Raw genomic sequence first — 24,714 nt, forward strand, 5'->3', positions numbered from 1 at the left:
ACTCAGAAGCTTTTTAAAAACAGTCACTGAATGATGTCATGAGTGATGTAATATGTGAGGTCATAAGTAGTGGATTGCAGGGCGCAATTTATAGAAAATTCAACTAACTATCACTGCTCAATTTCAATGGTTTTGTATGAGTGAAACCAGTGCCTAACTATAACGTCTCTGTAACCTTTGTTTTTTCAGTGAATTTCTAAGTTTTTCTAAATTCCACATCCTAATAATGCAGTGCATTATAGGGGAGTAAGTCATAGTTAGCTCAGCTAACTATAGCTGCTGAATTTCACTGGTTGTGTATGAGTGAAACGTGAGTCTAACTGTAAAGTCCTTAAAACCTTTGGTTTGTGAATATCTATCTATCTATCTATCTATCTATCTATCTATCTATCTATCTATCTATCTATCTATCTATCTATCTATCTATCTATCTATCTATCTATCTATCTATCTATCTATCTCTCTATCTATCTATCTATCTATCTATCTCTCTATCTATCTATCTATTAAGCATGGGCGAATTTTGCGGATTCGCAATCCGCGAATTTGCGGATTTGCGAATTTGCGGATTGCGAAAATCCGCAAAATCCGCGAATTCTTGCCGATTTTGCGGATTTTTTTTGGGGTGTGTGTTCGCACGGGTTTCTGCAAGTTCGCGAGGGTTTTGTCAAATTTCCCAAATTGCGAACTTACTTGTCGGGTCGCCAGTTTTGCGAACTTGTTGTTTCTACGTGCCCAGCCTGTTTGCAAGGCTTTCTTCATCACTGCCACCCTCTGTCACCACTGGCCCTCTCTTTGTTCACCCATGCCACCCTCTGGCTCACCCATGTCACCCTCTGTGTCATCACAGCACCCTCTGGTTCACCAGTGTACATTATTGGGGCAAAGCAAAGCACTGCCATCCTCTGTCAACACTGGCACTCTGGTTCACCCATGCCACTCTCTGGCTGGCACACCCATGCCACCCTCGGTGTCATCACAGCACCCTCTGGTTGACCAGTGAGTGTACATTATTGTGGCAAAGCAAAGCACACCTGCTAAGTGCTTTAAGTTTTGCAAACAACAACACCTGCCCTGCCCCAACTGACATTAATGAAGGCTGGCACCTGCTTGTCTGCTCCCTTTCCTTTTTGTTGCAATGTAAAAAAATTTTAACAGGATGCAATGGCATACTTCTAACTATTCTGTGACTGTCAGAGCAGGGTCACACAATAGTTGCAAGTAGGCAACCGGATTCTGGAGGGCCCCTTCAGGAAGCACTACAGGGAAATGGTTACAAATGATGAGCTCGAACTTTTGCACCTGCTCGTTGGTTTTGCTTTTGCAAAACTCATTTTTCGGTAATTTCGCGCTATTCTCGAGGCGCGGCGTCGTGCGAAATCGACCGTGGAAGCCGCGAACTCGTGTGAGTTACCCCAAGGTTGAGTATGGGCGCCGCCATTTTGTTTGCGTGACGTATTTCCGTTTCCGCCCGCTATGTGTAATCTCGCGGAATGAGTGCCTTGCGAATGCAAGTTCGCACAAGTTCGCGAGAGAAATCACGTGCGAACTTACTTACGCGCACGTGATCGGGCCGCCATCTTGTTTTTCATTCATTCCTATGTGTCTGGGCATGGTGTTTCTATCCTCTCTATATCTCTGCCATCCTTTGCTTGTTTTAATATTTTTTTGATCTATTTAACTTTTTTTCTATCCCTCTAGTTTTCTAGGTCTATATTTTTGTGTTTTAGGCTACTTTTGTTTACTTTTCAACTACTTTTTTAAACTTTTATTTTCTTCTTCCCTAGTCTTATTCTTTTTCATTTTGTCTCCTTGTTGCTAACACCTGCCCAGACCATGGTGAAGCCAGCTGTGAAGCTGCCCAAGACGGGCCCCGCAGCCCGTGCCCGGCTCCCGTGTGGCCGTTTGAGGGCGGAAATGGTGGTGCCCAGGGACATCTTCAGCCCTGAGGAGGTGGGCGCACTCGTTTTCTATGTACAGCGCCGCCTCCCCAGGACCATCGCGGCAGGCGGCAGGATCGCTGGTGGCTACACCAACCGCCAGGAGTGACGGAAGCGGTGGGAGCAGGTGTGCCGGGCCCTGTTTGACATCTCGGGGGTCCAGCGCACCTACAACCAGGTGACCCACCGCTGGACCGATATCCTGGACCGGGAGTGCGACCTGCTCGACCTGCTGGGAGTGGAGGTCCCCGGGCTTGGTGAGTAGTAGTAGCAATTTTTTCATCACTCACTACTCTGTTTTTTCTCCTGCTCTGTGTGTTATATTGCAAATGTTTGTTTTAACTTTTTTACAAAGAGCAATAATGCTGCCGATTACATTGATAGGAGAGGTAAATTAATATTTCAAAATCTTCTGTGCATTTCAGGTGCACTGCTCTCCTTCTCTGTGGCGGTGCCACTGCTTATTTGTTTTCTATTTTGTGTTCATTTAATTGGGCTGAGTAATGTATGAGTGTACTTTACAGAACTGCGTAATGCTAGACACAAAGGGGCAGATTTACAAGCCCTTTGCGCCACGTTTATGCTGCCTTACCTGACGCACAGCGACGTAAACGTGGCGCATCCCTGCGAGTCATGTACAACGCGATGCATCTAGGGAGATGCGCCACGTTAAGGCCTGGGCCTGCGCCACAATGGGTGCGTTCCCACGCAGGGGGGGGGGTGGCGGTCAGGCAGCTGTGCGCCTCGCAAAATAGTTGGTTCTTGTTCTTTCTAACTGTTTGATTTGGTTGACAAGGACATCGACAAGCAGCAATCATCAATGTTTTCTGTTCTTTCTTTCATGTTGTACGTCAGGTCCGCCCAGGGGCAAGCGGACGGAAAGGGAGGATGCTGTGGCTCCAAAGGAGGAGGATGCAGGCCAGGGCGGCGAGTGCTCCTTTGCTGGCCCCAGTAAGTTTTCATTTAAATATAGAGGACCTATTGTTGTCCAAGCGTTCCTAATTTAATTTTTTCGAAATAGTGTTTAGATAGGAGCAAAATCCATAATACTACTGTTGCAGGGACAATTCTCCACAAACCGAACTATGGACACCAAAGACCAGAGTAATAATATTTCAGAGTGGCGTGTTTGGCACACTGTATAAACCTGGTAGTGTCAGCGGCACGGACTCCTCCTTGCAAAAATTGCAAAACCTTTCGCTCAGTCACTCTAGTCTGGAGGACCAAAAACCACAGAGTCTATTCAAGTTTAAAAGCTTTATTAAAAGTAAAAGTAAACACATATATTAAAATAAAGTTAGCTGGAAATGGAAAAGTGCTTGGTGCTGAGTTGATGAGTAATGGAACACATTTCTTGTGGTCAAGCCGAGCTTTCAGCTGGTTTGAAGTTGATGTTGCTCTTGTCCTTAGAAGTCCAGCTTCTGTCTGTTCAGAGAAAAATGGTGTGTGTTAAAATTAAGCAAGCATTCATCAATTGTGACAAAAAAGTGCAGCAAGACAACAGCCTTCCCTGGAAGGAGGGACATTTTTACTTTAGACTAGAGTAGACAGTCAATTACTTTTTCTGTTGTTTTCACATTTCTTCATTCCTAGACCAAATACTAGTGAGTGGTGTAATCTAACATTCTTAAATCTACTTTGTAGGTGGAACATCTGGTGGCGGGGCCAGCTCGGATGTGGTGGTGGTGATCGACTCCGAGGACAACTCTGGGGAGGAGGCGACGCAAGTGGCCCAAGAACAGACTGTGAGGAAGCAGACAGTGGTGGTGGCGGGTAGAGGTAAGCTGGATCATGGTACTATCTGACTCTTAGATAGCATATGATGTGTATCTACAGAGAGTAGACGGTCACTGGATGAACTACGAAAATACTATGAAATGTTTCCAGGGGGGGGGTGCAACATCATCACCATCTCCTGAGTCCTACTCCTGACATGATTGAGCACAAGTATTAAATACATTTTTTTTAAAATCTAACACGACATAGAGCTTAAATAAACAAAGAACCCCATAGGGGGAAGAGAAAAATCTTGTGCGGCACCACAGCAGACGACCTGGCAACTACATTAAAACTGAGGGAAAAACAAAAAATGCCAGAAAAAAAAAATTCAATCTAAATCAGGAGGATGTGGTTATAGAGCATGGGTCCTCACAAACTTTCTCTCGGGGCCAAATTGACAGTGTGGTTTGTGGCCAAGGGCCGCACCGAAGGGGGCAGGGTCAGTGGGGGAGGGGGGTGGATCTAGAGCAACAAAAAAAACTATGACCATGAGGTTGAACTCATGCCCCTGCAGCGGATGCCTTCGTCCACTGAGCCACCAGACCTGGCATACACATTACACACATCTTTCTTTCTCTCTCTCTCTCTGTCTCTCTCCCTCCCTCTCTCTCTGTCTCCCTCCCTCTCTCTCTGTCTCCCTCCCTCTCTCTGTTTCCCTCTCTCTCTCTCTCTCTGTCTCCCTCTTTCTGTCTCCCTGTGTCTCCCTCTACCTCGCTGTCTCTCTCTCTCTCTGTCTCCCTCCCTCACCCTCCCTCTGTCACCCTCTGGCTCCCTCCCTCTCTCTCTCTCCTTCTGTCTTCCTCTCTCTCTGTCCCTGTCTCTGCCTCTATCTGTCTGTCGGTCCCAGCCTGCTGTAATTACCATATTGTAATTTGTCACTGGGCCAGCACTGGATGGACCTGCGATCCAGGGGGGGGCAAGCGCCCCCCCTTGCCCCTCCCTGCGGATGCCCATGATACTGGCCTGAATAGTTTTGTACTGCGCTGGCTAGTTGCTAGTTGTACTGTGACACAACTTCCTGCTGAATCATTTTGTGTTAATCATATTCTTAAAGAGCATTGGTTACAGATTATGTCTTTCTTTCTTCATATAGTTGGTCATATTAAAACATCAAAACCAACAAGGAGTATGCAGGCTCTACTGGCCCGGCAACGGACGCTGGATGCTACTGTTGCCCAATATCGGCGGCTGGTGGAACTGGAGGGGGAGGACACGCAGTCCAGTACATCGAATGGGACATCTGCATCCTCCTCCGTGACCCCACGTTCTGCCGGTCAGCGCAGTGCTCCGGCGAAACGGAGCTGTGCTGGCAGACGCCACCGCCGAGCAGCAAAGGCTGCCCCTCACAGTACTCTAAAGGCTCGCTTGCGCCGTGCAATCCACAGAGTGTCCGACCTGGAGGCGGAGGTCCGGAAATTGAAAAAATATCAAAATTTGTTGGAGGGCCTCCGCTTAGACCACGCCACCCTCCGGGAGCAGTACGATGCCCTGGCCCTAAGGCATGATGCCCTGGAGGCCAAAGTCAACACCATGCATCCCTAGAGTGTCCCTTGCCCCTTTTTTAGAGACTTTTGGGGGGTGGGAATTGGGAGTTGGGGTTTATGGGGACTTTTGAAGGACTATTTATTTGTTGGGGTTAGGGAGGGTCTTGCAGGAGTTTATTTTGTTAGGGATATAAAAATGTACTTTTTCAAACTTTATCTGAGCATACCTGTTTTTACTTTTGAGCCTGGTGGGTGGTGGTTTTGCAGTAAGTTCGTTTTATTGAACACTGCCATCGTGTTGGTTCACGTGTAATTGGCCAAATGTTTTCCAAAGTAAATGCCTGTCACAGAGTTTGTTAATTCAAGAGTCCTAGGACTTTACTACTAGTACCACTGTCACTCTCTCGCCTCTCCTAATACTCCATTATACTACCTCCCATCCAAACGCTTATCTTACCTGTAATTTGTGTTTGAGGGCTGGCTCCACCTGGAATTCACAGTGTCCTAAAGCGTTCTGCAGCAGGGCCCCAACTGGAGTTTCCCGGCGTGGATTTTCTGCAAAACAAAAGCAATCAACATTAGAAATGTGGCAGCGGTGCTCACAGACCCCAAAAACCTAGAAGCCCCACAGACAGCACCCCTAAGACAGGCAAGCGAGCAATAATAACGCCTAAACGTTCACGTGTAATTGGCCAAATGTTTTCCAAAATAAATGCCTAACCAATTTCATCCCTTAATAGACCTTGCCAGCAATGGCCCAGCCAAGACCCGTAAACCCAAGCGCAAACAAGTTTGACACCCCCCAAACAGCCAAAAAGCAAATCGGGGAAAAAAAGTCACACTTAGCAAAATGTATTTAAATGAGGACTCACTACTTCCAGTCCCTCTTTAGGGGACTCGTCAACGTAAGTTTCTTCATTGTGCAGAATCCAGGCATCAGCATTACGGGAAATGGATAGGGTGAGTCTGGAGGAGTAGGATAGACGACCAGGACTGAGTTCTTGTCAACTAACTGTTGTGAACCTGAGGAATGCTGCGGCATCAAAATCAAGACAGTTCTGCTGATGGGCTTGTTGTTTGATTGGGTGATTACAGTTTTGTTGTGAATGTGATGAAGCACTTGCTAAACAAAGAAAGACAGACACACAGGAATAAAAGTGAATAAGGACGAATAATAAAGTTATTGATTCATTGACTCATTTTCAGAACTCGCTGTCAGGGAAGCAGAACTCGTCCTCATACTCTGCAAATTCAGTCGGTAGTACTTCTGGTAACTGAGGAGAACTTTCCTCAGGTAGGTCGGTGTCCTCTTCTTCCTGCGTGCATTCTCGTACTTTGTAATCTGGTGGTATGAAGTGCTGGTTCATCTTTATCATGGTGAGCCGCTCCACATTTGCGGGCAAGAGGCGGGACCTTTTGCAAGTCACAATGCCACCAGCAGAACTAAAAACACGTTCTGAAGACACGCTTGCGAGTGGGCAAGACAAGTAATTGATAGCCAGGTTGGTGAGCTCTCGCCATATGTTTCTTTTCCCATGCCAATACGCCAATGGGTCCTCAGTAATATTGACCGCTGTTGAGTCATCCAGATAGGCCTGCACCATTGAAACAATGTTCTCCCGGATTCCTGTACTTTGCACTTCTGTGTCCTTTCTGGGACAAGGAAACCCTAGCTCACTTAGCCAATCCGCTTCAGACATATCGCCTGGGCCTGATGCAGATGATACGGTTGCTGGTGTGGTTAACGGCTCAGAGGAAAAGTCACTCACTTCTGCCACAGGCACAGATGCAGAAGTGTTTTTTTGGGACGCCTGATGGCCTGCTGATTCACTAGTAGTACTGTCTTCTCCTACAGTTTCCTTCCGCTCTCTTTCAAAACGAATGGCTGACTGAGCTAGCCAATCTTTGTACTCTGTAACATCTGATGTTTCAAAAGGAATTATAACTTTGCCAAACAATGGCTTTTTGTAACGTGGATCCAGAATAGTAGCACAAATGTAGTGCTGTTGTTTCTTGATATTTACAAGCCGTTTATTGCTAACTAGGAGTTGTAATAATCTCTGCGCCAACTCATATGCTTCATTCTTTCCAGCATCTTTTAATTCTGAAGACACCACCTTGACTTGGTGCTCGAGCTTCAGCAACAATGGGATAGCTTTGCTCAAAGAACAGTCCTCCCTGCTGACTTCACGCGTGAAGACCTCAAAAGGACGAAGCATGTCTGTCAGGCTTTTAACTAGCTTCCATTGCTTCACCGCTAGCATCATTTCTGTCGTATCACCACCCAGGTTGTAGAAATACTCATTGACTACTGGAAACAGCTCATGCAGACGCTCAAGCATGTAGAAGGTTGAGTTCCAACGTGTTGCCACCTCCTGGATAAGTGCTTTCACTGGCATTCTACGTACATTTTGCTGGCGCCTCAGCTCCTTCCAGGCCTTAAAAGAATGGTTGAAATGTGTGTATATTCTTCTGCAGATGGTCAGTATTTTGTCGACTGCAAGTTCTTTTTTCAAGAATTTTTGCACGACAAGGTTCATACAGTGCGCCAAACACGGCACTCTGAAATAGTAACCGTTCTCCATGGCCTTAACTACATTGCTGCCATTATCAGTAGAAACATAACCAACCTTGCAATTTCTTGGGGGCAGCCATTGCGAGACCTTTTTGTTAAAGTCATCCAAAATTTTGGCTGCAGTATGAGTTTTCTCCATGCCAAACATGGCTAATGTTGCATGTTTACGAGCACCCTTAATAATCTCGACCAAGTCACCACCTGCATTTATCTGTTTTGCAACCCCTGAAAAAGAGACCCAGTGTGCAGTGATGCACATGTAATCAAGGGCTTGGCAACTGGTCCACATGTCTGTTGTCAGGTGTATAGTGTGAACAGCACTCTTCTGCAAAGCTGCCCCAACCAACTCAAGCACCTCTTTATGTAGTGCTGGAACAGCAACCCTGGCAAAATAGAACCGGCTAGGAACCTTCCATTTAGGGGCCAGTGTTGCCACGAGTTCAAGAAAACCCACACCTTCGACAAACGAAAAAGGGAGAAGGTCCACCGCTAGCATTTTAGCCAGCTTAGTGTTATACAGGCGTACAATTGGGTGGTTGCTTTGAAATTGCGCATCTGAGGAGAACATGGCTGAAATGGTGCGCTGGACAAATTTACTGGATGATGCTGATGCCTTCTTCGACCCACTTCTGCTCAGTGTTGACATTTTCCGCATTGGTGTGTCTCCCAGACTCTCAGTGTGCCTCCTATGTGTTCCGGAGGGTGTGGTGCTGCCAGGGGTACTGGGTGCAACCGGACAAATGTCTGACGCTTCTTCTACCTCCCCGTCATCTTCAGATGAAACACCTAGTATGGGTATATTTTGGCCACTTGCCCTTTGGGATTGCTTTCCCTTGATGTTTGCTAGGTGCGCAAACCATTCGACAGCGCGCCTTCTTTGAAGATGACCTATCTGGCCTCCGGTTCCATAGTTGGTACCAGTCTTACCACGGCTAACTCTAGTCTTACAAATGAAACAAACGGCTATGTTATCATACTTTGCATGGACACTAAAAAAGTTCCAAACTGGGGACTGGAAACTTCTGGTTTTGCCGCACGAGATGATACTGCCAATGCCAGATGAAGGAGTGGTGGATGAGCCTTGCAGACATCTACTGGGTTGTGCAATTATTGCAGCAACCCTACTTGAGGGAGTCGAGCTGGATGGAGTCCCCCTCTGGGGAGAAAATATGGGAGCTGTAGGGTTTGTTGAACTTGTTGTACTACTTGACTGCGTTGGTGGTGCTACCAGTGCCACGTCGCCAGGGTCACGCTCAGCATGACGTCGGGATAGGGTATAAATGTCTGTCTGCTGCATGGCCGGTGTGGCTGGAATGACGTGTGTGATGACTAGGTCATTGCTGTCATCCTGTTCAACAACATCAGAATGCACCACTTCATCAAGTCCGACGTTCGGATCCATAAGTATGAGCTTTCCGGGGCCCTTCATTTTAACATGTGATACCTTTCGCAGCTCATGGTGTGCCTCCCTCTCAGACGTCGGAGATGGTTGCCAATCTAGATCCAGATCATCTGATGGAGCGGGGCTTGAAGAGGAACTTCTACACACACTCCTTGATCTTTTCCTTGCTGGGGAGCTGGGAGAAAATGAATCATCTGGAGGAGTGCCTTCGTCTTCCTGACATGATACCCCGGCTCCAAAGTCAATTTCCTCCTGTGCCCCTACTTCTGGAAGAACAACCATTGTGGGCACTTGCACCGCTCCATGCGCCGCTACATGGGCCTCTTCACTGACCTCTACTTGCAACTCTCCATGGACCTCTCCTTCTCGGCCTTCTCCTTCTCGGCCTTCTCCTTCTCGGCCTTCTCCTTCTCGGCCAGCTCCTTCTCGGCCAGCTCCTTCTCGGACAGCTCCTTCTCGGACAGCTCCTTCTCGGACAGCTCCTTCTTGCACAGCTCCTTCTCGGACAGCTCCATGCGCATGTACTTGTGCTTGTACTAGTAGCCCATGCAGTTGTTGTTGCAGCTTTGGTTGTTGAATAGTACTTGTGAGATGAGTTACAACCTGTGTTGATGGTGTGCTGCTACTTTCTTGCGATGAGCCAACATCACTGGTCGTTGGTGATTGAACCACTAAACAGGCTACCTGTGCAGCACTCATGGTGGGCCTTTGTTTTTTCCACAAAAATTTAGTGGTCGAGCCACCAGTCTCCTTGGTAAGTGGTGCCACTTGCTTCTTCTTCTCCTTAGTAGAGACATCTTTCTTGCAAGAGGAGCTACGGGCACCTCTTTTTGGAGCCATCTTCTTCAGATGTCGGAACAGCAGGCCGCAGCAGGACTTCTTCCTGGCACTGATGCTCAACGATGATGCGGAGTTATTGACTTTGTGCACCTAAAAGCAAACGAAGACAGAGGAACATCAGTAAATATATGTTGCATATGTAGCGCTTCAAAAAATAGTTTGCAAGTAGGCATTTATGAATACACACGTGCACACCACACAATATGGAAATTTCAAAATTAAGAATTGCTAAATTTTTGGGAAACAGGAATTTAACATTGATCCAAGAGAGCACACACAGAGATGGTTATAGTTTCATGTACCACTGACTCCCCCTGGGCACAATGGGTGAAAGCAAGGCAAAATGGGTGCAGGCCTATGGCACAAAGCTCACTGCCTGCCTTCAAAATGGCCGCTTGACCCCCATCCACATGGCCAGGACCATGCCTCAAAATGGCCCCCACCAACATAGCCAGCCCCAAACCCCTACTCCAAAAAATCAAAAAACACAACACCAATCAAATCACCACAATCCAATGCCATCCATCAAGTTTCAGAAGGTTTATGCTGCCTGCTGGTGGTTTTCTGGTGCAGAATTGCAATTTTTGCAATTTCGCGAGTGCGAGATTGTTGCTTCACGACGCGAACGTGGCGAAAAACCAGCAAAATCCGCGAACAGACCGATTCTGGGCCCCCTGTGCATGATAAAATCACAGCTCACTGGGTGCAGGCCTATGGCACAAAGCACACAAACTGGCTTTAAAATGGCCCCTAGACCCCCAGCCACACGGGACCAGGCAATAAAATGACCCCCACCCACATAGCAAGCCCCCAACACCACCCCAAAAAGTCGTAAAACACACAAAAATCACCACAATCCAATGCCATCCATGCCCTGGCCAGAATCATGTTAAAATTCAACAAAACAGTTGTATCATGCATGCACCCATAACTAAGCCTGGTAGTTTTCAATTCATGTGCAGAATTGTAATTTTTACAATTTCGCGAGTGCGAGATTGTTGCTGCGCGGGACGCGAGCAGTGCGAACACAGGCAAAACATTTTTTTTTAAATCCGATTTTCGGTTAATCCGCGGGAGTTCTAGGCCCCCTGGGCATAATGAAAGAAATCAGAGCAGACTGGGTGGGCCTAGGGCACAAAGCACACTGCCTGACTTCAAAATGGCCGCTTGACCCCATCCGCATGGCCAGCACCTGCAGGACCATGCCTCAAAATGGCCTCCCACCAACATAGCCAGCCCCCAACCCCACCCCAAAAAGTCAAAAAACACACACAAAAATCACCACAAACAAACAACATCAACTTATCAACTTACTTGTGAAATCAAATTTCGAATCCAAAAGTAATCCAAAAGGCCTCAAAACCAAATCTCCAGCAGCCTCCACAAAAAGTAATCCTTCCCAGTCAAGATCGAATTCAAAGTGGCCAGGAAATGGACTAAGCAATGGGAGGAGCTTGCTGGACAGGAACAGGAAGTTGGAGACTGGGCCACTTCCTTCACCCCTCCCCAATTGTAATTTTTTTAATTTCGCGAGTGCGAGATTGTTGCTGCCCGCGCCGCGGACCGCGAGCAGTGCGAACACAAGCAAAAAATCCGCAGCGCGCGGATTTGCGTATTTTCGCTACATCCGCGAGAGTTCGCGGATTGCGGATTTACCGAAAATCCGAAAAATCCGCGAGCGGAACGGATTTTACGCCCATGCTTACTATCTATCTATCTATCTATCTATCTATCTATCTATCTATCTATCTATCTATCTATCTATCTATCTATCTATCTATCTATCTATCTATCTATCTATCTATCTATCTATCTATCTATCTATCTATCTATCTATCTATCTATCTATCTATGTATATATATATATATATATATATATAGATATAGATATATATATCTATATCTATATATATATATATTCACTGAAAAAACGATTGGTTTCAGGCCTTATATAGTTAGGAATTAGCATTTAAAAAACCTTTAAAATTCACTCAAAAAACTATAAGTTTTAGGGGTGTTATAGTTAGCTGGACATTTCACTCATACAAAGCCATTGAAATTGCTCCTATATAGTTAGTTGTACTAACTATATTTTGCGCACCCGCAATACACCTCTCTGCAACGCAGCCCCCGTGCATGTTTGTAGAGGGGGAACTAATTCTCCTTGCATACTGGGGGCCTCTGGGGGCCAACTAGCCCACCTGGAACCTCCAGTATGCGCCAGGGGGCTGCATTGCAGAGGTGTAATGAGGCTATGCCCCTTGTTACACCTCTCTGCAACGCAGCCCCCTGCCGCGTTTGCAGAGGGGGAACTAATTCCCCTTGCATACTCGGGGTCCCTGGGGGCCAACTAGCCCACCAGGAGCCTCCAGTATGCGCCAGGGGGCTGCATTGCAGAGAGGTGTAATGAGGCCACCCCCTTTTTTACACCTCTCTGCAACGCAGCCCCCATGCATGTTTGAAGAGGGGGAACTAATTCCCCTTGCATACTAGGGGTCCCTGGGGGCCAACTAGCCCACCTGGAACCTCCAGTATGTGTCAGGGGGCTGCATTGCACAGTGGTGTAATGAGGCTATGCCCCTTTTTATACCTCTCTGCAACGCAGGCCACTGGCGCGTTTGCAGAGGGGAGACTAATTCCCCTTGCATACTGGGGGTCCCTGGGTCACATCTACCCAAACGCCGATATTCCGAACAATTGAAAATGACTTTTCTTGAGAAACATTTGGATTTGGATTATCATGTCCTATTCTTTGGAAGTTTTGGAAGACTGACTTTGAGGATGCTCTAAATTACTCAAGTCTGCCCGAATTGTGTGGGTAAAATTGATACCTAGTCACTTTGAATAAGAATGTACTTACGTCTCGTCTAATATTTGGAAGAAATATCTAGTTATATGACAACAGGATACCGACGTAACTTGAAGGAAATAACAACGCCCTTAATAGGTTCTGTTGTACAGAACGAAACATGTCGGCTGGCTGTGGTACATAAACTTAAGGAAAATAAAAGCATTTGAATATACACCAAGATTCAGCGCTTCAATAAGGACTCTAAGTGATATGATTTGATTGGACTTATTGTGCAAGTGGTGCTGTGCCAAACTTTGGAATATTCTCCACTACTCTCTACTACTTACTCTCTCCTACTCCACTACTCTCTAATACTCACTCTCTACTACTCATTCTCTACTACTCTACTACTCTCTACTACTCTCTCTCTACTACTCACTCCCTACTACTCACTATCTACTACTCTCTACTACTCACTCTCTACTACTCTCTACTACTCACTCTCTACTACTCTCTGTCTACTACTCACTCTTTACTACTCACTCTCTACTACTCTCTACTACTCACTCTCTACTTTTCACTCTCTACTACTCTCTACTACTCACTCTCTACTACTCTCTCTCTATTACTATCTACTACTCACTCTCTACTACTCACTCTACTACTCACTCTCTACTACTCTCTACTACTCACTCTCTACTACTCTTTCTCTACTAGTCTCTACTACTCACTCTACTACTCACTCTCTACTACTCTCTACTATTCTCTCTCTCTGCTACTCACTCTCTACTACTCTCTAATACTCAGTCTCTACTACTCACTCTCTACTACTCTCTACTACTCACTCTTTACTACTCTCTACTACTCACTCTCTACTACTCTCTACTACTCACTCTACTACTTACTCTCTACTACTCTCTACTACTCACTCTTTACTACTCACTCTCTACTACTCTCAACTACTCACTCTACTATTCACTCAACTACTCTCTACTACTCACTCTCTGCTACTCTCTCTACTGCTCTCTACTACTCTCTACTACTCACTCTCTACTCTCTATTACTCACTCTCTACTCTCTATCTCTCTACCTCTCTCTACTTCTCTCTCTACTAGTCTCTATCTCTCTACCTCTACCTCTCTACCTCTACCCCCTACCTCTACACCTCTACCTCTCTACCTCTCTCTACACGCACACATATACACATAGATATATGCATATATATATATATATATATGTATGTGTATATATATATATATATATAAATATACATACATATATAAACATATATAATATGTATATCTATATATATACAAATATAAATGCATGCATACATATACATATATGCATACATATGCATGTTATTTACATGAAAGTTTAAAAAATACCAATAAAAGCAAAGCTAAAAAGCCACCTCATTACAAACAGAATGGCTTTAACTTAAACGAGGGCGAGATCTATTGCATTTTCAATGCTTGTTTACTTTGGTTCCATCAAGAAAGCATTCAGATGTGTCACACATTTGCCATAAATTCTGAATGTTAGCACTCTAGTTGCTCATTAGATCACTGTAGTAAAGCTACTGCTCAACAGGGAAGTCTGCTGCTGGAATTCAAAGTGCATGTTTCAGTCTGCATGTCAGAATTTTTTTAATGAAATTGAAGAGGATTTGAGAAGTCACTCAAAATGTGCCCTAATTTTTCTTTCTGAAGCACTAATCATACTTTCTATGGCAAAATGAAACCCCTCATTTTGGTCCTTTTTAAATTAATTGTTTTCAGACTTACCACTTCATTCCAATCAAGATGGCTTCTGGTGTGCCATACTTTTGTCATAAGTAAGCCTATTAGCGCTCTAGTTGTTCTTTAGAAATCTGCGACATTCTGTCATTGGGCTACACTTGGGCTACATCTGGTGATATTTGGGCTACATTTGGACTCTTTTGTCACTGGTGGCCATCTTGGGAGACTGCATGTCAGAATTTTTTTATGAAATTGAAGAGGATTTGAGAAGTCACTCAAAATGTGCCCTAGTTTTTCTTTCTGCAGGACTAATCATACTTTCTATGGCAAAATATACCCCCTCATTTTGCTCCTTTTTAAATTAAATGTTTTAAGAGTTACCACTTGATTCCAATCAAGATGGCTTCAGGTGTGCCATACCTTTGTAATAAGTAGGACTGTTAGCGCTCTAGTTGTTCTTTAGAACACTCTGGGACATTCTGTCATTGGGCTATACTTGGTCTACATCTAGGTGATATTTGGGCTACATTTGGGGTCTTTTGTCTCTGGTGGCCATCTTGGGAGACTGCATGTCAGAATTTTTTAATGAAATTGAAGAGGATTTGAGAAGTCACTCAAAATGTGCCCTAATTTTTCTTTCTGCAGCACTAATCATACTTTCTATGGCAAAATATACCCCCTCATTTTGCTCCTTTTTAAATTAAATGTTTTAAGAGTTACCTCTTTATTCCAATCAAGATGGTTTCAGGTGTGCCATACCTTTGTAATAAGTAGGACTGTTAGCGCTCTAGTTGTTCTTTAGAACACTCTGGGATATTCTGTCATTGGGCTATACTTGGGCTACATCTGGGTGATATTTGGGCTACATTTGGGCTCTTTTGTCTCTGGTGGCCATCTTGGGAGACTGCATGTCAGAATTTGTAAATGAAATAGAAGAGGATTTGAGAAGTCACTCAAAATGTGCCCTAATTTTTCTTTCTGCAGCACTAATCATACTTTCTATGGCAAAATATACCCCCTCATTTTGCTCCTTTTTAAATTAAATGTTTTAAGAGTTACCACTTTGTTCCAATCAAGATGGCTTCAGGTGTGCCATACCTTTGTAATAAGTAGGACTGTTAGCGCTCTAGTTGTTCTTTAGAACACTCTGGGACATTCTGTCATTGGGCTATACTTGGGGCTACATCTGGGTGATATTTGGGTTACATTTGGGCTCTTTTGTCTCTGGTGGCCATCTTGGGAGACTGCATGTCAGAATTTGTTTATGAAATTGAAGAGGATTTGAGAAGTCACTCAAAATGAGCCCTAATTTTTCTTTCTGCAGCACTAATCATACTTTCTATGGCAAAATATACCCCCTCATTTTGCTCCTTTTTAAATTAAATGTTTTAAGAGTTACCACTTTATTCCAATCAAGATGGCTTCAGGTGTGCCATACCTTTGTAATAAGTAGGACTGTTAGCGCTCTAGTTGTTCTTTAGAACACTCTAGGAGGCTGCAGTAGACCACAAAGGAATCAACTGACAGTCTCTGTCCTTGTTGGATGTACATGTTTTACTGAGAATGTCAGACTTCATTCTCACATGACTGAGAAAGATAATGTGAATTTACAGAAAATGTGCTTTCAGTTTAGCTTATACATCCCCTTTCAAACCACTGTGGGAAAAGCATGAGATAATAGTTTTCTTTCAAACATTATTCATGATATCCCAGCAGAAGGCTTTTTCACATGGTAAAATCACCTTAGAACACACCACAATTCCTAAAATGAGTATGGTACCATCAACAAATGATTTATAATGTAACTAAAGTCCTAAAACCCTCTATTAACTACAATGCTTTTTAATGAGGTGCTATCATGTATATTGGTCCCAAGATGGCTGCCAGCCAATCAGATCAGATGTGTGGTTAGGCTCCCCCAGATATATATGTGTTTTTGAAGTTAATTTTCATAAATACCACTGGAGCAATTTTCACCAAATATAGCAAAGGCACTTCTGCGTACCAGTCCCTACAATTTTGCCAAGTTTGGTGTAATTCCTTTCTGCGGTTCGGGCTGTAGACTTGTCAGAACGTCCTATGGAAATTAACATGGGAAAAACACGTTTTGGGACCCCCCTTTTTTCTCAGCCCCAACTTCCCGAATCCCCCCGAAACTTTCAGGGAAGGAGCGCAGCGGAGCTGGCCAACATTTTGGAAAATTACACGCAAATTCCTCAACCGGCGCCAAAGTTATTCCCAATGGAATGTTGTGGATTTTCTATGGTAGCCAATCCTAACTATATATACCTACTGGCTATCGCCAGTAGGTAATATATATATATATATATATATACATATATATATATATATATATTACCTACTGGCGGTCGCCAGTAGGTAGTTATAGTTAGGATTGTTTTCCATAGGGAAATCGCAACATTCTATTGGGAATAACTTTGGCGCCGGTTGAGGAATCTGCCTGAAATCTTCCTCAAAGTTGCCTCGCGGTGCTGGGGTCCTTCCCTGAAAGTTTGGGGGGGATTCGTCAAGCGGGGGCCGAGATAAAAGGGGGGTCCCAAAACGTGTTTTCCCCATGTTAATTTTCATAGGGCGGTTGGACTGACTTTTAGCCCGAACGGCTGAATGGATTTCCACCAAACTTGGCAAAATTGTAGGGACTGGTAGCCCGATTTGCCTTTGCTATGTCTCAAGATATGCGCTCCAGAGGATTTTGAGTAATTTAGGTTAAAAAAAATATATAAATCTATAAGCGCCCCCCGGTACGCGCACCGGGGAGAGTACCAGCGCGCAACGCGAGTTCGCACGCGGAAAGCTGATTGGCTTTCGGGTGTCTGTAAACATTCCAAACAGTCCGGAGCGGCCTCCATCTTGTGTCTCGGTAGGATCGAGACACAAGAGGTGGCAAAAACAAAGGGGGAAATGACCAAAAGGGGGCAGGGTAGACCCCCCCGACCCCCAAGGTTTGATGTGGGGGCCATAAAAGGGTCCCGCGGGACAAAAACATTTTTTGATTTTTTTTAAATTTTTGCGGCGGGGAGCGCCCGGTACACGCACCGGGGAGCTTACCGGGGAGCGTACCAAGAGGCAAACCCAGTGAAACAGTAAAATAATAATTTAAAGAGCTTTAAACTCCTTTAAATTTAATTTAATTTTAATTTAATAAAATAAATTTAAACTCCTGTCACTCCTTCTCTCAGTCCGTCTGTCCTCACAGTTCCTCACTTCCGTTCCCTCACTCTGTCTCTCTTACCGTCACTGTGTCTGTCCCCTTAGTCTGTCACTACTCTTTTGTCATGCTCACTCCCTACAACTCACCCACGCTCACTTACTTACCTTTCTTTGCTGCTTCACTTAGACCCTTTCAGTTACTCCTTCCTTTACTCTCTCTGTCCTTTCTCTCTGTCACTCCCCATGTCTTACCCTTATTCACTTTTATCCACCCTCTTTCACCCCTCTTTACTTACACTCACTGCTCTTCATCGTTGTTCATTTACTCCGGTTCCGTCACAACCCGTCATTCCCCATCCTTTACTGTCCTTCCTTTTACTTTCAACACCCACTCACATTCTACCAGTACCTCTACTTTAGTCTTCTTTTTCTCTCTTACCTTCTTTCGCTCCCTTATTAATTTTCCTTTTCTCACCCTATTACACCTCTGTTTTTTACTATGTAATAAACAATCCCTCTGTGTTGCTCCCTCTAGCTCTCTTTCTCTTAACATTACTCTCTCTGTGTTCTTCCCTCATGCTCACTCCTTCTTTATTTATTTTTTTTTTTTTGTTGGTACGCGCCTCGGTGCGAGCCCCGGTGCACTTACCGGTACGCGTACCCTGCAGAAAAAAGATTGACAGAGATTCTTTAAAAATATAGGTTTATTTTTATAAATTAAAGGTAGTTCTAAAAAGAACTCTTTTTTTATTCTTTTTGTTGTTTTATATTTTTTTTATTTTTTTTTTAACATTTTTTACTTTTTTGGCTTTTCTGAACAGTTTTATATTTTTTTTGTATTTTTTATGGGGAGAAACAAAAAACAGGGAATTGTAAATGGCTCAACTGGAGCAAAAAAAATCAGGAAAAATTAGGGTTTTTTCGGGCACTTATGGTTATCACCAGCACAGATGATACGTTTTATACTTTGCTCACCATAGCAAAGTGTCTTTCCACAATATATGCACACGATTTTAAAATCGGCAAACTTGGGTTGTATGGTAGGCATCGTCTCTCTTGCCTCTGAACCCGATGGAGTGGGTTCTTTGGATGTTGAGGGTCTGGATGTTGATGGGGGTAGCTTACTGCAGAGGTCCCTTACCTCTGCAGCAGAATAGTTGTTTGGGTGCAAACGCATCATGTGCCGAATCATAGTATGATTCCCGAAGGAATATTTTTTGTTAGGGTTCCCCCTGGACAGCTCAGCACCACAAATCAGACAAGTCACCTTCGCAGCGTTGACTTTTTTGAAACCCCTTGGGATTTTGTAGAACTCCCATATGAAGTGCTCTTTTGGTTTGTAGGGCTGATTATCTTCAGGCAGGAAATGCCTTGTCTGTTCCTCCTCTTCATCATCTTCCTCCTCTTCTTCTTGACCACCAATGTAATCTTCTGGTGGTCTTTTTGATGGTGGTGGTGGTGGTGGGGCAGATGCTCCAGCTGCTGATATGACTGTAGCCATCTCTGTAAGGAAAAAGCAGGTCTTCCTCACTCAAATAACAAAGTGAAAATGAGGAAAAAAGGTGGAGGCTTTCATCATTTGGAAAACAAAAGTGTTCTTAACCAATGAAAAGTGTTATTTTCAAGTCACATGACCAGGGCTTTCATCATTTGGAAACCAAAAGTGTTGTGAACCAATGAAAAGTGTTATTTTCAGGTCACATGACCCGACGCGCTTAAGCTACGCGCCCGTCGTCGCGTCTTGATATGCTGACGGTTTTCTAAATAAAATATCTGTTGAAAACCACCCCCGTGAGTGCTGCGGTCTTTTAACAGGTTTATGACCTGCTGGATGTTTGGATCTGCATATTGTTGACGGGTACACCCCCGTTACGCAGGCACCCGTTCTAGAGTGCGGCAGGCTGGTGTTTTGGAAGCGAACATTGATATTTCCAGCCGCACCGTGGATGTGAGAGGAAGTGGAGCCATAAACAGCACGAGTACCGGGATTGTTGTGTATGGACGTGAGCAACACAGGGGCACACAACACGCTATTGATATGGTAAGGTGCTGGTGGCATGAAGTGAATTTTGTGTAAAAAAACTTAACAGGCACTATTTCCATAGAGCGAAGGAGGATCAGCACGTTAACTTTGAAGCTGCGGACGCAGCGTATCATTGAAGATTATGTTTTGTAAAACGGAACGGCGCGAGGCAGAATTAGGCATGTTTAAAAATAAGAAAAAGCACAATGACAATCAGAAAGCGGGACACTACTTAGCAGGGGAAAGTACATCTGATTTGAATTTAAAACTGGCCACATTAGAGCGCCTAAACAAACGAGAAAAACTATATAGAGGTGAATCGCGTCCCTAGAGGCCTGAGGATCTATACGATACCAGCGTATGAGAATCCGGACCCTTTACTTCTTGATGCATGGGCGGAACACACGGCCCAGTCATGTAAAGGGAGTCTAGTCATTCTGGTACGTTTCGCTTGGAGTGACCGCCAGACAGCTCTGGTTCTCATCAAGGATTTGGAAAATGAATTGTCCAAGGAGGAAGATCAAAGCAAAGTGAATGAAAAACGAGAATTAATGAAAAAACGGCTAAAATCATACGAACAGAAAATAAAACAACGCAAAGAGGAGAAATTTGATAGAGATGAACGGGACTATAGCATGGGCAGAGTACTAACCTTCACCAAGAAGTATGATAATCCTAGAAAGGAACTCAGAAAAAAGGCAACGGGCCCGACACTAATAGTGCCAGAGACCTCTGAATCAGAGGTAACAGGAGACGAAGTATCAAGTGAAGATGGGCAAACAGATCCTTCACCTTTTCACGCGGAATTCAAAATAATGAGGAAACAACAACTGGAGGGAGGAAGGGGCAAGCCCCCGGGAAGAGGAAGACGAGGCGGGGGGGTGGGGGCCAGAAACGTCATAGGCTCTCCACCGGTGACCCGCAGCAAAAATTTCTACAAGAAAAAGAATTAAATCAGGAGGATAATTTGACCATAATCAATTTGACACCAAAAGTATTAACCACCGAAGAAGAGTCAATTTTGAAACTTGGTCTTTCTTTTTGCCCCCAAAAAACATGGAATTTGCCCAGACTAGAATAGACCTATTCAAGTTCACTCGTAAGGTGAAACTGCACACATTTTTCAAAATGAAGCCGCCTCCCACGAGACCTACGGCTGTGGGTACTATGGAAAGGGGGGGCTTGAGATGCAGTGATTTAGCGGGTGTGAGGACATTGGAGGAATTAAGGATTGAAATCAACGAAGGCATGGATTTGGACATTGGCAATACTCAAATGTTGGCGGATATGGAGATACAGCAAAAAGGTGGAGCAAGCTCCTTTAAACCTGTCTCCAGCTTTATTCCAACTATGGGAACAGACGATATTGATACCTTTGCAGATGCAGTGGTAAAAGATCTGGTGCGTTTGAGGAATGATAACAAATATATCAACAAGAAAAAGAATTTCTCGAAGACACAACAATTGGCACTAAAGAAACTGTGTGAGGACTCCTCCCTGGTATGTAAACCTTCGGACAAAGGGGGGAATATTGTGATACTAACCAAAACCCAATATGAAACAGAAGCACTTCGACAATTGGGTGATGCCAATACGTACTGTAAAATCACTGACAGAATTTACAATCAAAGTATTATTGAATACCATGATATGATCTCTAAATAGTATAAAATAGACATGTTGAATTCTGATGAATATTTGTTCTTGAGATGCCTGAGTCCTATCACGCCCATGTTCTATCACCTTCCTAAGATGCATAAGGACAAGCACAATCCACCTGGTAGACCCATTGTGGCCTCACAAGGAAGTTTGACTAAACATCTATCCATGTATATTGACTCTTTTCTTTTCCCACACGTTGTTACATTAAAATCCTATCTCAAAGACACGAAACATTTTCTCAATTGTATTGACAATATTGATTGGAAAGAAGGGTACTGTATGTTGGTACTAGACATAACAAGCCTATACACGTGCATAGCACATGGGGATGGCCTATAAGCTGTGCAGAGTTTCCTGGATACACGTCCTGTAATATTTTATGAACACATTAAGATGTCCGAATTTATCATTTTTTGTTTAAACAACAATATATTTTTGTTTGACAAACAACTGTTTAAACAGATGTCCGGCGTGGCCATGGGAACCTGCTCCGCCCCCAGTTACGCAAATCTTTTCCTGGGTTGGTGGGAAGAGCAGGTAGCCTGGGCCGACATAAACCATGAATGGATTAGTAAAATCAAAGGTTGGTATCGTTATATAGACAATCTTTTCATTATAATGGACGGCCCTGTTGAATTGGCAGAAGCTTATGTTGAAGTGTTGAACAGAAATGATGTTAATCTGAAATTTTCAGGAGAATTAAGTAGATCTGAAGTTAACTATTTAGACCTTACTGTGTACATAGAAAGAGGCAAAATACACAACAAACTCTTTCGTAAATATACGGTGGGCAACTCTACATTGTATGCCACTAGCAATCACCCTAAGAAGCTTATAAACAGCATTCCATATGGGGAGTTGTTACGACTTAAAAGAAACAACACGAGTGATGAAGAGTTTCAGAAGGCAGCTAAGCAGAGCTTACAACGGTTCAAAGTTAGAGGTTACAGCAATGGGGTACTGACACAAGCTCTAATGAAAGTAAATCACATACAGAGAGAGGAGCTATTGACCACTAAAAGTAAAAAAACTAATAGTGGAGCGCTGAGATTAGTTACCACATTTTCTGATAATGCAGGACAGATTAAAAGGATCCTACGTAAGAACTGGAACATCCTTCTCACAGACAATATCATCAGAAAGGATCTGCCTTCGAACCCTCTGGTCACTTTTAAGAAAGCTAGGGCACTTAAGGACCATTTGGTTCATAGCCATCATGAGGGACAATTTGTCCAACCATCTTTGAAACCACTGAATGGTTTCTAACAATGTGGTCGTTGCAAACCCTGCAAATACAGTAAACGTGCACTGACATATAAGGTCCCGGGATTAGCGACACCTAAGAGAATACAGAAATTTCTGACATGTTCCACACCATATGCCATCTACTGTTTGACATGTCCCTGTGGACTGAGATACATAGGCAGCACTACCCATCCAGTCAAAATACGCACATTGGAACATATGCGAGCGATCAATAATGTAGATGAAGCCTACCCTGTTGCGAGACACTTTAGGAAAGCACATGGACAGAATAGGGACCTATTGTCCTATATGTGCCTAGACAGTGTTCCCGTGAATGTAAGAGGGGGGAGATCGCCTACAGAAACTTAGGCGGTTAGAATCGCGATATATTATGGACCTACAGAGTAAGATGCCGACAGGTCTTAACATGCATGAGGAACTAGCCGTGAATTTGGGATAAGTTGTGTAGTACTAATTGTGACCTTCATTTTCTCTCTTTTCTTTATTAACATATATTTATGAATTTGTAGAAATGATGAGATGAAAATGATTTAGCAACGAACAATATTCATTAAGAAATGTAATCAGTATGTTATTTGTGCTTTGTGAAATTACGTTTGCTATTGGTCATTATGATAGCCCATCCAGGGCATGATGTGTTTTTAGGAGATCACTGGACATTTGAACAATGCATGCTATGCCCATCCAGGGCTTGAAGAAACTATAGCACTATGTGCACTTTATATCTTTTTTATAACCTTGGTTATTTGAAATGTGATGGTGCATTTAGGACATGAATATAACCTAGGAGTCTAGGCATACGTTATATAACGTCTTCAGCATAGGTTTGACCGTTACAATATGGCGGCCAGCAACAATGTTTACAGTGTGTCCTTTATCGATGTGTATGGCAAACGTGTAATAGTTATAAAGCATTAACGGCCGCGGCGCCTACCGTGCAACAATTGACGAAGGCTAATCGCCGAAACGCGTCCTGATGTGCTGACGGTTTTCTAAATTAAATTTCTGTTGAAAACCACCCCCGTGAGTGCTGCGGTCATTTAACAGGTTTATGACGACCTGCTGGATGTTTGGAGCTGCATATTGTTGACGGGTACACCCCCGTTACGCAGGCACCCGTTCTAGAGTGCGGCAGGCTGGTGTTTTGGAAGCGAACATATATATACACGACAGGTAGACCGGTTGGTCTGTAGTCGCATTGCACTATGTTGGTGCTTGTAAATAATGGCAGCTTCACTGCTGCTAAAGCCGATTCACGGCTATATCATGACCACCTATTTAATTAGAGGGTCACAAAATACGCATTATGGCGGTTTTAAAGTATTCACAATTTTGACTTATGAATTACCAGTAAGCATCATAGCCATACACATTGAATAATATGAACAATATTTTTCATTTAGGTAATTTGGTTGGAGAAAACTACACACCCATTATTGTAATAGATGGCATTAGACATTACAAGATGGAGCGCACGATTAGATTCGAAGCTTGTCCTATGTTTATGTCTATGCCTGCAAACCGGAAATGAAATGATATAATATGCTGCCACTGCGCGCGTTTTTTGTAAAACACTGACGAAGGGAGCGTTCTCCCGAAACGCGTCTGCAAAATAAACACTGCTGCTGAGCTAAATGAACCCCGTGAGTGCCTTACTTTGTCTTCAACCCCGGCTGGGAGAATTTGGAGTGAGTGGAGCAGGCATTTTCGTTCGCGGTGCACCACCGCGAAAAACGGCACCCGCTGCTGGAGTGACTCGTAATTGGTGTGCAGGAGCGTGAATATAGTTGTACGAGTGCACCGTCGCTGAGGGTGAGGAGAGGACTTTAGACAAGACCCGCCATCCCTACCCGATGACACTCTGAACTGAGACCGGACAACGCTGAACGGAGGGGGCGGAGAAACCGCGAGGAGACAGCGGTAAGCCAACCTTCCCGATTGATTCAGTTTAAAAAGAGTCCAGGGTACACAGACAGTGTGGGACAGACGGCGCAGCGAGGGGTTCTGGAGTAGTCTCAGCGGAGCAGTATAGTGATATT

This window comes from Lissotriton helveticus, chromosome 1_1, assembly GCF_964261635.1.
Source record: "Lissotriton helveticus chromosome 1_1, aLisHel1.1, whole genome shotgun sequence".
Lineage (NCBI taxonomy): Eukaryota > Metazoa > Chordata > Amphibia > Caudata > Salamandridae > Lissotriton > Lissotriton helveticus.